This window comes from Poromitra crassiceps (genome assembly GCF_964638095.1).
Source record: "Poromitra crassiceps genome assembly, chromosome: 5".
NCBI lineage: Eukaryota > Metazoa > Chordata > Actinopteri > Beryciformes > Melamphaidae > Poromitra > Poromitra crassiceps.
The window spans coordinates 60039254-60053628 of record NC_139642.1 but is presented as its reverse complement, the minus strand read 5'-3'; positions in this window follow the sequence as shown (position 1 = coordinate 60053628).

Sequence of the window (14375 nt, the reverse complement as noted above, 5' to 3'; positions counted from 1 at the left end):
AATGAGAGGAGAAAGAGTTAACAGCATCAGCAACTCAACTCACTCTTCACATCTCATCACAATGAGAGGAGAAAGAGTTAACAGCATCAGCAACTCAACTCAACTCACTCTTCCCATCTCATCACAATGAGAGGAGAAAGAGTTAACAGCATCAGCAACTCAACTCAACTCACTCTTCACATCTCATCACAATGAGAGGAGAAAGAGTTAACAGCATCAGCAACTCAACTCACTCTTCACATCTCATCACAATGAGAAGATAAAGAGTTAACAGCATCAACAACTCAACTCACTCTTCACATCTCATCACAATGAGAGGAGAAAGAGTTAACAGCATCAGCAACTCAACTCACTCTTCACATCTCATCACAATGAGAGGAGAAAGAGTTAACAGCATCAGCAACTCAACTCACTCTTCACATCTCATCACAATGAGAGGAGAAAGAGTTAACAGCATCAGCAACTCAACTCACTCTTCACATCTCATCACAATGAGAGGAGAAAGAGTTAACAGCATCAGCAACTCAACTCACTCTTCACATCTCATCACAATGAGAGGAGAAAGAGTTAACAGCATCAACAACTCAACTCACTCTTCACATCTCATCACAATGAGAGGAGAAAGAGTTAACAGCATCAGCAACTCAACTCACTCTTCACATCTCATCACAATGAGAAGAGAAAGAGTTAACAGCATCAGCAACTCAACTCACTCTTCCCATCTCATCACAATGAGAGGAGAAAGAGTTAACAGCATCAGCAACTCAACTCACTCTCTCCATCTCATCACAATGAGAGGAGAAAGAGTTAACAGCATCAGCAACTCAACTCACTCTTCACATCTCATCACAATGAGAAGAGAAAGAGTTAACAGCATCAGCAACTCAACTCACTCTTCACATCTCATCACAATGAGAAGAGAAAGAGTTAACAGCATCAGCAACTCAACTCACTCTTCCCATCTCATCACAATGAGAAGAGAAAGAGTTAACAGCATCAGTAACTCAACTCACTCTTCACTAGGGATGGGCATTTCTAGCAAAAACACTATTCGAAATTCGCTGGCCAAATTCGAATTTAATTCGAAATTCGAAAATAAAAATAAAAATGTAAAAAAAATTAAAAATGTTTTTTTTTTTTTTTTTTTGTGCGAGTGAAATGTTGCATTGTCTCCCCTGATTCTAAGTCTACGGCTTTATTAATTAATATAAAAAGCTTCTGCTGTGGATTTTTAGCTCAAACAAGCATTGCACCACTGAAGTAAAGAACATGTTACATGACATTGACATTTTCGAAAATAAAAAACAGTTTTGACAATCATGAGTGGTTCATTAAATATTTAGTAGGCTCAGGTCTGAGTGCCAAAGGGGTGCCAAAGTCACCCCCTCTCCCTCTTCATGGGATTTCATCCGCCATTCATTAAAATGCTTATAAAAATTGTTTTACTTGCTCAAACCAAGCGATTTGACTATACTTAGAATCAGGGGAGACAATGCAACATTTCACTAAAAAAATTTTTTTTTTTTTTTTTTTTTTTTTTTGAATTTCGAATTTCAATAATAAAAGTCGACCTTGATAATAACAACGATTATTCGAAAATTCGAAATTCATTGCCCCTCCCTACTCTTCACATCTCATCACAATGAGAGGAGAAAGAGTTAACAGCATCAGCAACTCAACTCACTCTTCACATCCAGTGCTGTAGTGGTAAAAAAAAAGTGGGTAAACTATACTTTTGACTCGAGGCAGCTTTCTCACGGGGCACCGGCAGTGTTATAACGGCGGATAAATAAGCTTCCGTGACCGATATACAAGACAAAATATGAGAGTATATAGAACAACTTAATCTGAATCATATAGCCCTATAAGGTATATCAGGGGGTTCCCCCACATTTCTGAGTAGCCAGCCAGATAGAAAAAGTAGCTGGCTATGGGATGGGCCTTGCCCCTCAAGGGGGGTCCGGGGGGATTCTCCCCCGGAAGATTTTTTTTTTACATTTTAAAGTAAAATTCATCAACCTGGTGCATTTGAGAGCAAAATGAACTACACACATCTCTAATGTGTTGTGACTTTACAAATAATTAGGCCTAAACAATCAATATAAAATGTATTTATTAAACATTTGTTGAATTTCTCCAGGTATGAAAAGTTAAATTATACAGTAGGTAGCCTACTTTAAAGGACCTTGTATGAACCCTGTATATACAGTTTGAAGAGAGTAATATAGTTCTCTCTCTCACACACACTGTACCTGTGATTGTCAGCTTCAGCTTTATAGCTAAAAGTATGTAGACAGATTGAATCTGTGATTCTTGAATACCAATATATAATTCAAACTGTCCACAAACACATTGGGCAAGGATAGGTAGAGGAGAGGTAAATTTTAGTCAGCCAATATTTATTTATACAGATCTCGGCACAACAACCACAAGTATGTTTCTAGATAGTTTTCAACATGGTCGTAGCCTATTATATTGGCTTTATACAGTAGCACCTGGACTATTCAAGTCGACTCGCACGCACCTAATGTTACAAACTTTACTTGATCAGAGGGAAATCAATCATGTTTCTTACACCAGTGATTCACTCTTCAATTGTAAAACGGTGAGCCTATATGATTTTCCCCACTCCGGACACACATTTTTAACCAACCTTACCTATGTTCAGCTCTCCAAATGCGCATTGCGCATCGCTGGCACAATGGCACCGTTAAGTTGTTTGAAGGGAGCGCTGTCTGGGCAAGCAAGCACAGCTCGATAAAGGCACCAACGTGACCGGGGCCGTGTACCTTTCCCGTGGAGCGCTCCACAAAAATAGGCTACGGTTCGCGGAGATCCTGGTCAGTGCCATGCCCATGTGTAATCTTTTTTCTTTTCTTTTGGTGTGTGACGTGCTTGGCGTGGTCTCCGCATCAACGGAGTTTACGCGAACGTGTTAAAACTCGTGCAATAATAAGTGTGCATAAACGATTTAAACATGTGAGTAAACGATCTTAAAAGGTGCCTAAACGCTGCAGAGCATTGAAAAAGGTACGTAAACGCCGTTTACGTGCGTTTAGCCACCACTACAGCCCTGTTCACATCTCATCACAATGAGAAGAGAAAGAGTTAACAGCATCAGCAACTCAACTCACTCTTCCCATCTCATCACAATGAGAAGAGAAAGAGTTAACAGCATCAGCAACTCACTCTTCCCATCTCATCACAATGAGAAGAGAAAGAGTTAACAGCAGCAGCAGCCAAACTCAGCTTGCTCTTCCCATCTCATCTCGGCCGCAGAACATTGCAAATCATCTTTAATAGTCGTCATCTTGATGGTTCATTACGTTAAACTATCTCGGCTCGCATCCTCTAATCCAATGGCTCTCCTATGGCCTGGGGGGCTATGAGCGCAGGGAGGGAGGAGATTGTGTGTGTGCGCGTGCATGTGTGTGTGTGTGTGTGCGTGTGTGTGTGTGTGTGAGAGAGTGTGTGTGGGGATAGTGTATTATTAGCAGGTTAATTGCCCCAGTGCAGAAAGAGTGGCCGGACGGCGATAGGATGGCATTGTAGTTTAATTGTTAGCCGGCCTATACTGTAAGCCCAGGTTCTACAGCGGCGGGCCCCGCGGGAGCTCTCCAACACATCAGAGGTAGGCGCTGTTATACTGTATGTGATGTGAGGTGGATCACACCGGGACAGTGGTGGCAGGAGGAGCTGGCACACAGCGCCACCTAATGGGGGAGACGAGGATGGCATTGCCTGTCAGGATCTGCAAGGCTGAGCACGGATGTTGGTACACTGTAGTGTACAGTACATCAGTGCAAGTCTTTAAGGGAGGAGGCAATGAAATGTGTCTGCATTTAGATTTTTTTTATATAGGCTACTGTATATATGTGGAGTGCACAAATGTGCTTTACTGTGTATTGGCAATTGTAGACAGGCATCAGACTCAGTCAGCCTCACCATGACTACACTTCAGGGCCTTCTACTCCCTTTGCAGTGGCAGGAGTTGAGCTTTACTGAAGCGCATGTTGTGATTGAGAGCAAACGCTTCTGCTACCTGTTTGAAACTCCTTTCACTTCAGCCACTTTCAGCCATTTCACCACCTCTCACATTTGGAGTCATTTGGTGGTGCTTAGGTTAGAGGTTTATTTTGTTGCATGCTGCATTTTTTTGTGATTGATTGCAGATGGGTTAGTCCTGTAGGTACTGTAGGCTCGTTCAGATGGGTTAGTCCTATAGGTACTGTAGGCTCGTTCTCAGTATGGGTTAGTCCTATAGGTACTGTAGGCTCGTTCAGGTGGGTTAGTCCTATAGGTATTGTAGGTTCATTCAGATGGGTTAGTCCTATAGGTACTGTAGGCTCGTTCAGATGGGTTAGTCCTATAGGTACTGTAGGTTCATTCAGATGGGTTAGTCCTATAGGTACTGTAGGTTCATTCAGATGGGTTAGTCCTATAGGTACTGTAGGCTCATTCAGATGGGTTAGACCTTAATGTAGGCTCGTTCAGATGGGTTAGTCCTATAGGTACTGTAGGCTCGTTCAGATGGGTTAGTCCTATAGGTACTGTAGGCTCGTTCTCAGTATGGGTTAATCATAGGTACTGTATGCTCGTTCTCAGTAAGTTACCAACGTCTCACTCTTTTCCACATTGACCGCTGATGCTCCTCCTGCCCTCTCGTACCTGCGGACATTTCTCACGTGAGCCTGCGTCTTGTTTCAGGCTCGCTGATGAAGTGAAGGAACCGGAGTAGGATTGAACACACCGCTCTATTGTGTGTTAGTGTGCCGTGCTGCCCGGGTTCCATCCAGAGTGTGCACATTGATCCAGAGTGTGCACATTGTGTTCAGCAGCAGGTCCACAGCTCTCTCTGGGAACTCCATTCTGCCTTGACCTGGTGTCCTTTCCTACAGCAGCGTCGCCTGGCTTTGTGCATTCATCTGCGTCTGACACCTTTACCGGCTCCTCCTCTCTGTCTCTGTCTCCCTCTCTCTTTCTCTCTCTTTCCCTCTCTCTCTGTCTCCCTCTCTCTCCCTCCCTCTCTCCATCCCTCGTTCACATTCCTCCCCCGGGCTGCCCCCCGGCCCCCTGGATCATCTCCTGGGCTCGGGGTGCCCGGGCCAGGCCCTGTCTGTTTTCATTCCCCTCCTGGAGGACAAGTAATTTGGGGCGAGCGAGGGGGAGCAGATGACCACTGGCTCCTGACCTTTTCTCCCTCAATTTACCTCCTCGCCGCCGCCACCCGCCCAACGTGGCAATCAGGCGAGGCAGAAGTGACACCCTCATCTGAGCGTGGCCCGAGCCAGGCACACAATCACACTGTCACTTTCCATCTAGATGCGGGGGGCCGCGGGCAAGTGCTACTGCTGGGATGGGGGGTTGGGGGGGTTCGGGTGGGGGCTGGGGGGGTGGGGGGGGTGGAGTACGGGTGTCCGGGTCCAAGCTAGATCCCTGTTAGCACATATCGTTTAATGGTGCTGCCAGCCATGCTCAGCCAAGCCGTATTCCGTTCAGCCCGAAGAGAGGCGACAAAAACACAGAGAGGTGCAAGGCTGGTGTGGGGCTTTTTTCTTCTTTTGCGTCCTATCATACATAAGGTCGTCTCTCAAGACAGACTGTCTCTTCTCCATTCTGCAAACGCAAAAGCGCTTCAGACTGGAGGAAGTTCAAACCGATGCAGGTGATTGGAGAAATATGAGCGGATGTCCTGTTGTCCTTTAGGCGAGACATCCGGGGCATCCGCCTATCATCGCTCATTATTTTCCCTGAGCTTCCCTTTCCTTTTGACCAAGTGTTCGGCGCTCGAGTTGCAGACGTTTATGCAGAAAGACTATGTACATAAGGTGACCAGCACTCAATATATCATTAAAATATGCAATGTTATTATCTATGAAATGAATTCTAGTTTCATGTATTTTGACAATGGTACTGTAATAAAGTATGGTGCAGGCCGACTGATATCCCTCAGAAATACCACATTACGACACCAAGTACATGAGGAACATCATGAACAACTTTGGACATTTGGAGATTGCATTAAATAAGTAACATCTGTAGCATGGCATGGTTGGGACCAATGGATGTCTTAGGTCTTCTACTAGTTTCATATGATATAAGTATCTTCACTATAGCTTTAAAAATGAACCCGCTATATAGCCTCTGAAAGACAGTGATGTCAGCTGTGGACAAGGAGTAGAAAATTGGGGACATTTTCTGGGACAGCTCCAGTCGGGAACAGGTCACCAAAAACGGGGACTTGTCCCCGGAAATGAATACGGTGACGTCTGGTCACGTTAATCATACGGTGACTACTTGGACTTGAATTCATAGTTGATTTTTGTTTTGTTTTTTTGCCTGTGTGTGTGCATAGTAAAGCGCTGGCTTGACTGGCATGTGTTGTAGGCAGATTTTACAGCAGCATTCCCCCGCCAATATTTTATTAAAAAAAATAATTAACAATACAGAACAGGCTCAGATACCAGAAAAGAAAAGAAAAAACAACAAACAAAAACAAAACAATGGATACACCTATATTAGACATTTGATATTACAACGTGGTGCTACTAACCACACAAAGTGTTTATGTGCTTGTAAGGAACATTATGCATGGAATCCCACGCAATGGGTCCACGAGATACCAGCCAGGCAAGTCAACTGTCGCCCCTAACCTCATCGAGGTAGCTGTCGCCCCTAACCTCATCGAGGTAGCTGTCGCCTCTAACCTCATCGAGGTAGCTGTCACCCCTAACCTCATCGAGGTAGCTGTCACCCCTAACCTCATCGAGGTAGCTGTCGCCCCTAACCTCATCGAGGTAGCTGTCGCCCCTAACCTCATCGAGGTAGCTGTCGCCCCTAACCTCATCGAGGTAGCTGTCACCCCTAACCTCATCGAGGTAGCTGTCACCCCTAACCTCATCGAGGTAGCTGTCACCCCTAACCTCATCGAGGTAGCTGTCACCCCTAACCTCATCGAGGTAGCTGTCACCCCTAACCTCATCGAGGTAGCTGTCGCCTCTAACCTCATCGAGGTAGCTGTCGCCTCTAACCTCATCGAGGTAGCTGTCGCCTCTAACCTCATCGAGGTAGCTGTCGCTCCTAACCTCATCGAGGTAGCTGTCGCCCCTAACCTCATCAAGGTAGCTGTCACCCCTAACCTCATCGAGGTAGCTGTCCCCTCTAACCTCATCGAGGTAGCTGTCCCCTCTAACCTCATCAAGGTAGCTGTCACCCCTAACCTCATCGAGGTAGCTGTCGCCTCTAACCTCATCGAGGTAGCTGTCGCCTCTAACCTCATCGAGGTAGCTGTCGCCCCTAACCTCATCGAGGTAGCTGTCGCCTCTAACCTCATCGAGGTAGCTGTCGCCTCTAACCTCATCGAGGTAGCTGTCGCTCCTAACCTCATCGAGGTAGCTGTCACCCCTAACCTCATCGAGGTAGGCCAGGAATGGATCCCAGACAGCTGAAAACTTCTTAAGTGAGTTGGTCCTCAGGAACCTAAGTCTCTCCATCCGTATAACAGAAGTCATGTCCCTCAACCACAATTGAAAAGAAGCCGGTGAAGATGAAGACTTCCATTCCTGCAGAATGAGGTTTTTTTGGCAACAGTAGTCCCACAGTCGCACAGCTGTAGGGAAGTTCAGAGAGGACTCCGAGCAGCCAAAGATGGCGAGTTCTGCCTCCGGCTGTAGGGTTATTTTGTAGGCCTTAAGAGTACCAATCAAAGATTTTACAGCAGCTTGATGCCGTTTGTGAGTCTGAGGCCGGGACTCCGAAGCAGGCGACCTGCAAAGCGGGCGACCTGCAAAGCGGGCGACCTGCAAAGCGGGCGACCTGCAGCCCAGAAGAGGATCCCTTCACTCCCCGGCATTAGATGAGAGTGTCCATCAGCATGTTTTCCACATGGCGGGCGAGTCAATGACAGAAGCCAAGAGGGGGTAAAAAGCACAGAGATATTATTTCACGGGCCCGCCTCATATGAGGCAGTTTCATGACTGTTAGTGTCAGACGGTGGGTCGGCGTAAGCCGCTGTGAAATACAATGAAACGCCGAGCGCCGGCGAACACGTGTTTGAACATGATCCGCCATGTAATAGAGCGGCTAAGAAGCGGGCGCGAGCGGAGGAGCCGGGGGGGTTCGATAAGTTAGCGAAGAAAACGACCGCGTCTCCGGAGGCGGCGCCCCACAGTGGGCCCAGGCGGCGCGGCGGAACAAAGGATTGTGGTATGGAGACAAAGTGGTGGAGGGCTGTGGATTATACCTGGTTGATAGCATGGAAATATGATAGAGAGGCAGCATTAGGCTTCCCACTTCCTCTTCTTACAGCAATTTGCCAGACTGCATTTACCCAGGGGGGGTGAAATGAAGGGAAAAGTGCACAAAAAGTTGGCGGAATGAAAGTAGCTGTGACGCCTTGCTATAGACCTTATTCGCTAACCCCGGACGGCGCCATATTGTTGACATACCGTCCTGCAGCTGACAACTATAGTAACGGCCTTATTGTCGTTTCTGTTCCATTACAAAATAGCGATAGTGATGACCGCAATAAAAACCCCAGAGTTGTTGTTTGTATGCTGCCGTTAATGCCTGTAATAATAAACAAAAGAAAAAACGAGGTGAACAGACTTTGCTGTGAGGAGCTGTCAGAAAGTTTCACCTGTCTCTCTCCCAACTATCCACACACCTCTCCTGTGCTGCTGACGTATCCTCAGTCTCGCTCCCTTCACGTCTGTGGACGGTAGAGATAGAAACAAACCACGGGGACTTTATTGCTGTCATTACTACAGCCCTGCCTAACGCAGGTCACCATCCGAACACAATTGGAACGATACAGGTAACGCTAACGGCGGCTAGCTTCCTATAAACGCTGCTCTCACATAGGTTGTCACTTAAGAGCTGCAGCGCTATGTCGAGAACATGGCGGCGGTGGGCGTGCCCATACGTGAGTGACGTCAATCGAATAAGGTCTATAGAGGCTGCTCATAAGCAGTGTTGCGCAAATTACTCAGGAAGTGTAAGTACAGTAGTTACTTATTACTGATTGCTCCTTTAAAAAGGTAATAAAATTGCTTTATTTATTACTCATGAAAAGTAATTCATTACGGTACTAGTTACTTTGCTATATTACTTTCGCTAGCCCCTCTTCTGTAAAAGTGACGGTACAACCTGTTAACCCTAACCCTTTATTGGAACAATAATTAACGTTACAGGAGGTGTCAACAAACACACAAACTGCATACTTGATGTTTAGTTGCCTACTAGGACAAAAACCTAATCACGTTCTGGCAACGCAAAAGTCTCGTATAGCCAGTCCTATCTCCACACGTTGTTTTAACCCTGTGCCAGCGCTCGAGAAAGTAATGCAGTAACTTGAAGTCTCTTGGATTAGTAACTGTAATATAATTACTTTTTTGGAAATTGTAATCCCATACTTTACTAGTTAAGTAATACAATTACAGTAACTAAGTTAACGTTACTAAGTTACTGGCCAACACTGTTCATAAGGCATTATAAGCCAAGCCAGGCATCATATAGGTGCATTATAAGCAAGCACATTGTGTGTGCATCATGGTAGTTATTACACAGCGTATGATATGATGTGCACAAACATTTAGGTTGAAAACCTTATGGAGCAACTGTATCGTTAATGACATAGTGCTAAACTGAATGTCATTTTCTAATGTTTGCCTATGACAATTATATTTTAATAAGAACCGCAACACAATGCACCTCACTAAGTAAACGTGTGTTACACTTTTAAAACCTTTTTAAAACACTTTTTTAAATCTAAAAAAAAACCTATAACTAAAGAGAAAGAGAAAGAGAGAGAGAGAGGGAGAGAGCTAGAGAGGGAGAGAGAGAGAAAGCGAGAGAGAGGGAGAGAGAGGGAGAGAGAGAGAGGGAGCAGAAAGGAGCAGGGAAATCTAAATGACGATCCGCCTCCGAGGGGGGGCATTATCATGTGAAAGGATCCAGGTATTGTGTGGAGCTCGTCACCTCTGCACCGAAAATGAAATTGTCTGATGTGCGAGATTTTTTATTTTTTTATTTATTTTTATACCTTGGCGCGGGCTCCGCGGGACAGGCGGGCGAGGGGTCGGCGAGTGCCACGTGTCGTCTGCCGACACGCGACACGCCGCCTCCAATTTACACGCCGAGTCGCTCTGCATTTCAAAAGACGCCCCAGCCGGAGCCCAGCCTCCCTGTTAGTGATCGCTATCTGAGCCCCGCCAAGGGAAGATTAGGCCCAGGCAGGAAGAACTGCTCACTGCTCTCTCTCTCTCTCTCTCTCTGCCTCTCTCTCTCTCTCGCCCTCCTACTCCCCCTCCAACCCACATTTACATTTTCATTTTCATATTAGATTTTCCTCCTCTGCTCGACCTCGTCTCCCTTGCACACACAGCCTCACCCCCCCCCCCACCACACACACACACACACACCCACACACACACCATCCCCTTAGGTTAGAGCGATAATATGTTTTGCTGATATACAGTGTACAGTATGAGGCTGATATATATGTGTTTGTTTGTTTGTTTGTTTGTTTGTTTGTTTGTCTCCAGACCTGGTCCTGGTCAGTGTGCTCCACCGATGACTAGAATAGATTCTGATTAGTTAGCTGATCAATGCTACATCATGGTTGTATGGAAGACCACTCCATAACTACCAGAACAGCTGTAGGCTAAGTCAATGCTACATGGTTGTATGGAAGACCACTCCATAACTACCAGAACAGCTGTAGGCTAAGTCAATGCTACATGGTTGTATGGAAGACCACTCCATAACTACCAGAACAGCTGTAGGCTAAGTCAATGCTACATGGTTGTATGGAAGACCACTCCATAACTACCAGAACAGCTGTAGGCTAAGTCAATGCTACATGGTTGTATGGAAGACCACTCCATAACTACCAGAACAGCTGTAGGCTAAGTCAATGCTACATGGTTGTATGGAAGACCACTCCATAACTACCAGAACAGCTGTAGGCTAAGCAGTCAATTTGCCCGCCAAATTCCAAACTCTATTATCTCAGGATAAAGGCCCACTTCAGAGATAAAAATTAGCATTTTTAACAAGTTTAAAGAATTGCCAGAATTCTATAACTACAAGAACAGCCGTAAGTGGCCATTTTGACCGCTAGATTCCAAACCCTATAATCTCACGATAAATAGTCAATTAAGAAATTAATGCATGCATTCTGTGTCAGGAAACCACACACACACACACGCACACACACACACCTACACACACACACACACACACACACACACACACACACACACACACACACACGAAAAGATAGGCCTACAACCCCAGGAAATGTCGTGCGGTCAATATGACCGCCTATGGACGAAATGATCATATTTTCTTTGCATTTTGTGTAGTTTATATGAAAACGATTTTAAATGGAAATGCAGACACTTTTCAGAACAGGCATGGTACCAGCAGCATTGTATTTTTTTTTTATTCAACAACGTTATTGCACATCATTTCAAAAAGGCCAAAATGACCACCGTGGCCATTCTAGTGTTCCTGAACGTATTTCTAAAGAGGCATTTGGATCAGCTAGATTCCACACATTTACGCATTAAAACATTATGTGGTAATAATTATACTGGGAGTATGATTATATACTAATGATATTAGTACTTTCAGAGTTAGAGTTCCATGATGGTCCAAATGATGTGTGTCAAGAATGAAATGCTAGTTACTCACACTAGGTACAGTAGCACTGCAATCAGGGTATTGAATGAGAATATGCCTCGTTAGACTAGCCTATTATGCTATGTATTATGCCACTGCTGTCCTTTATTTGCTACTAAGATGTTTTTTGTGTGTAAATGTTGCTGTTGTTAATGTTGCTGTCTAATTGTTTTTGTGTATATGATGAGACAAAAGATGAATTTCCACTTTGGTGGACAATAAACTAACTACAACTACAACTACAACTACAACAACTGATGGACTCTGATGAAAGCTTTCCTCACCAAAAGGCAGGGATCCAGTCATCTTCACACCCCCAGTTAGTCTGTGTTGGATTTGACATGTATACCTGCTTTATTCCATCTTTGTGTTTGAGTTTGCAAAAGTCAAAAAACATCAGTCATCCTTTGTGAACATCTTGCTGAACACAAACGTCACTGTTTCATAAACCTTTGTTAAACACAGACCTTATTTCATGCATTTAACCGAAATTCCCATGCAACAATCACCATTGCCTTTCCCCCCTACGAACCAGCAGTGGACGGACTTCTGCGTAAGCCTACAAAAATATAGACTCAGCTCTCAGTCTTAATCTGTTTCACTACTGTAAGACTGAGAATATTACTATTTAAATCTTTTCATAACATTAGGTGGTGCTGTTGGAAGCCTTGCATCGAAGAGCCAATCATGAGTGTTGTGGGCGGGCCTGCTTTCTGGGAGCAGTGACGCTCATGCAGAACCGGTGCTGTCGCGTTTGCGGAGAAACATATTAATCACTTAGAAACAAACATAACCTGTTAATAGGACGTGTTTCATCCGGCCCCGGCGGCTAGAGGTCTTTCCCCCAGCGATAAGCCCGACTCCCGAGGCTACGTTACAGAGCCTGCTGATGACTCACAGTAGCAAGCGGACCACTTCCGGGTAGGACAAATTATTGTAAAATAAACAACAGGTATAAACTCTCGTTGCAGCACATCAGTGTCTTGCTCTATATTGGAACTATGAAACATTGCATTGCCGCTACCAAATAAAATTCTAATAATAAATGTAGGCGTGTCTGCTGCCGGCCGTTCTCGCCGGGCTCAATGAACCAGATTTGGAACAGTAAATTCCCAGACGTTTGGTGGTTAGGTGGGGCTGTTGGCGCCGCTCACCAAACGTCTGGAAACCGAGACTAACAAAAATAAGTCATCCCTGTGGTACTCTACACGCCGATTTGTCACGGCCCCAAGCACAAGCACAACACCATGGTTGGGTTTAGGCAAGTAAAACAACCTTCGGTTTAGGCAACAAAAGCAACGTGATTGGTAACGACAAAATCATTCACTTAACCATCCACCCACCCACGCAAGCAAATAGTAATATTGGCATTGTACATTATCTTTGCTGCACCAAAGCCAATTATTTCATGACTTTTTAGTTTTTATTATACACCTCGGAAAAAAGACATAGGTGCGGACCTCGGTGACCTCAACGGCCATGAATACTTGTCCTTGTACTTGTTTTGGCCTGAAAACAGTCAATAAAAAAACATAAAATATCAGCTATCAGCAGCTTCAATCGAGAAACTTCAGTATCATATCGGCCTTCAAACCCGATATTGGTTGAATCTGAGTCTCTCGTCCTGCAGATCACCTTCCTTCCTTCCTCCTTCAGTGAGGAAAAGGACACCGGCTCACTCTACCCTTCAAAAACACCTGGTTCACTCTACCCTTCAAAAACACCTGGCTCACTCTACCCTTCAAAAACACCTGGCTCACTCTACCCTTCAAAAACACCTGGCTCACTCTACCCTTCAAAAACACCTGGCTCACTCTACCCTTCAAAAACACCTGGATCACTCTACCCTTCAAAAACACCTGGCTCACTCTACCCTTCAAAAACACCTGGCTCACTCTACCCTTCAAAAACACCTGGCTTACTCTACCCTTCAAAAACACCTGGATCACTCTACCCTTCAAAAACACCTGGCTCACTCTACCCTTCAAAAACACCTGGCTCACTCTACCCTTCAAAAACACCTGGATCACTCTACCCTTCAAAAACACCTGGTTCACTCTACCCTTCAAAAACACCTGGCTCACTCTACCCTTCAAAAACACCTGGCTTACTCTACCCTTCAAAAACACCTGGCTCACTCTACCCTTCAAAAACACCTGGTTCACTCTACCCTTCAAAAACACCTGGATCACTCTACCCTTCAAAAACACCTGGCTCACTCTACCCTTCAAAAACACCTGGCTCACTCTACCCTTCAAAAACACCTGGCTCACTCTACCCTTCAAAAACACCTGGCTCACTCTACCCTTCAAAAACACCTGGCTCACTCTACCCTTCAAAAACACCTGGCTCACTCTACCCTTCAAAAACACCTGGCTCACTCTACCCTTCAAAAACACCTGGTTCACTCTACCCTTCAAAAACACCTGGTTCACTCTACCCTTCAAAAACACCTGGCTTACTCTACCCTTCAAAAACACCTGGCTCACTCTACCCTTCAAAAACACCTGGCTCACTCTACCCTTCAAAAACACCTGGTTCACTCTACCCTTCTAAAACACCTGGTTCACTCTACCCTTCAAAAACACCTGGTTCACTCTACCCTTCAAAAACACCTGGTTCACTCTACCCTTCAAAAACACCTGGCTCACTCTACCCTTCAAAAACACCTGGCTTACTCTACCCTTCAA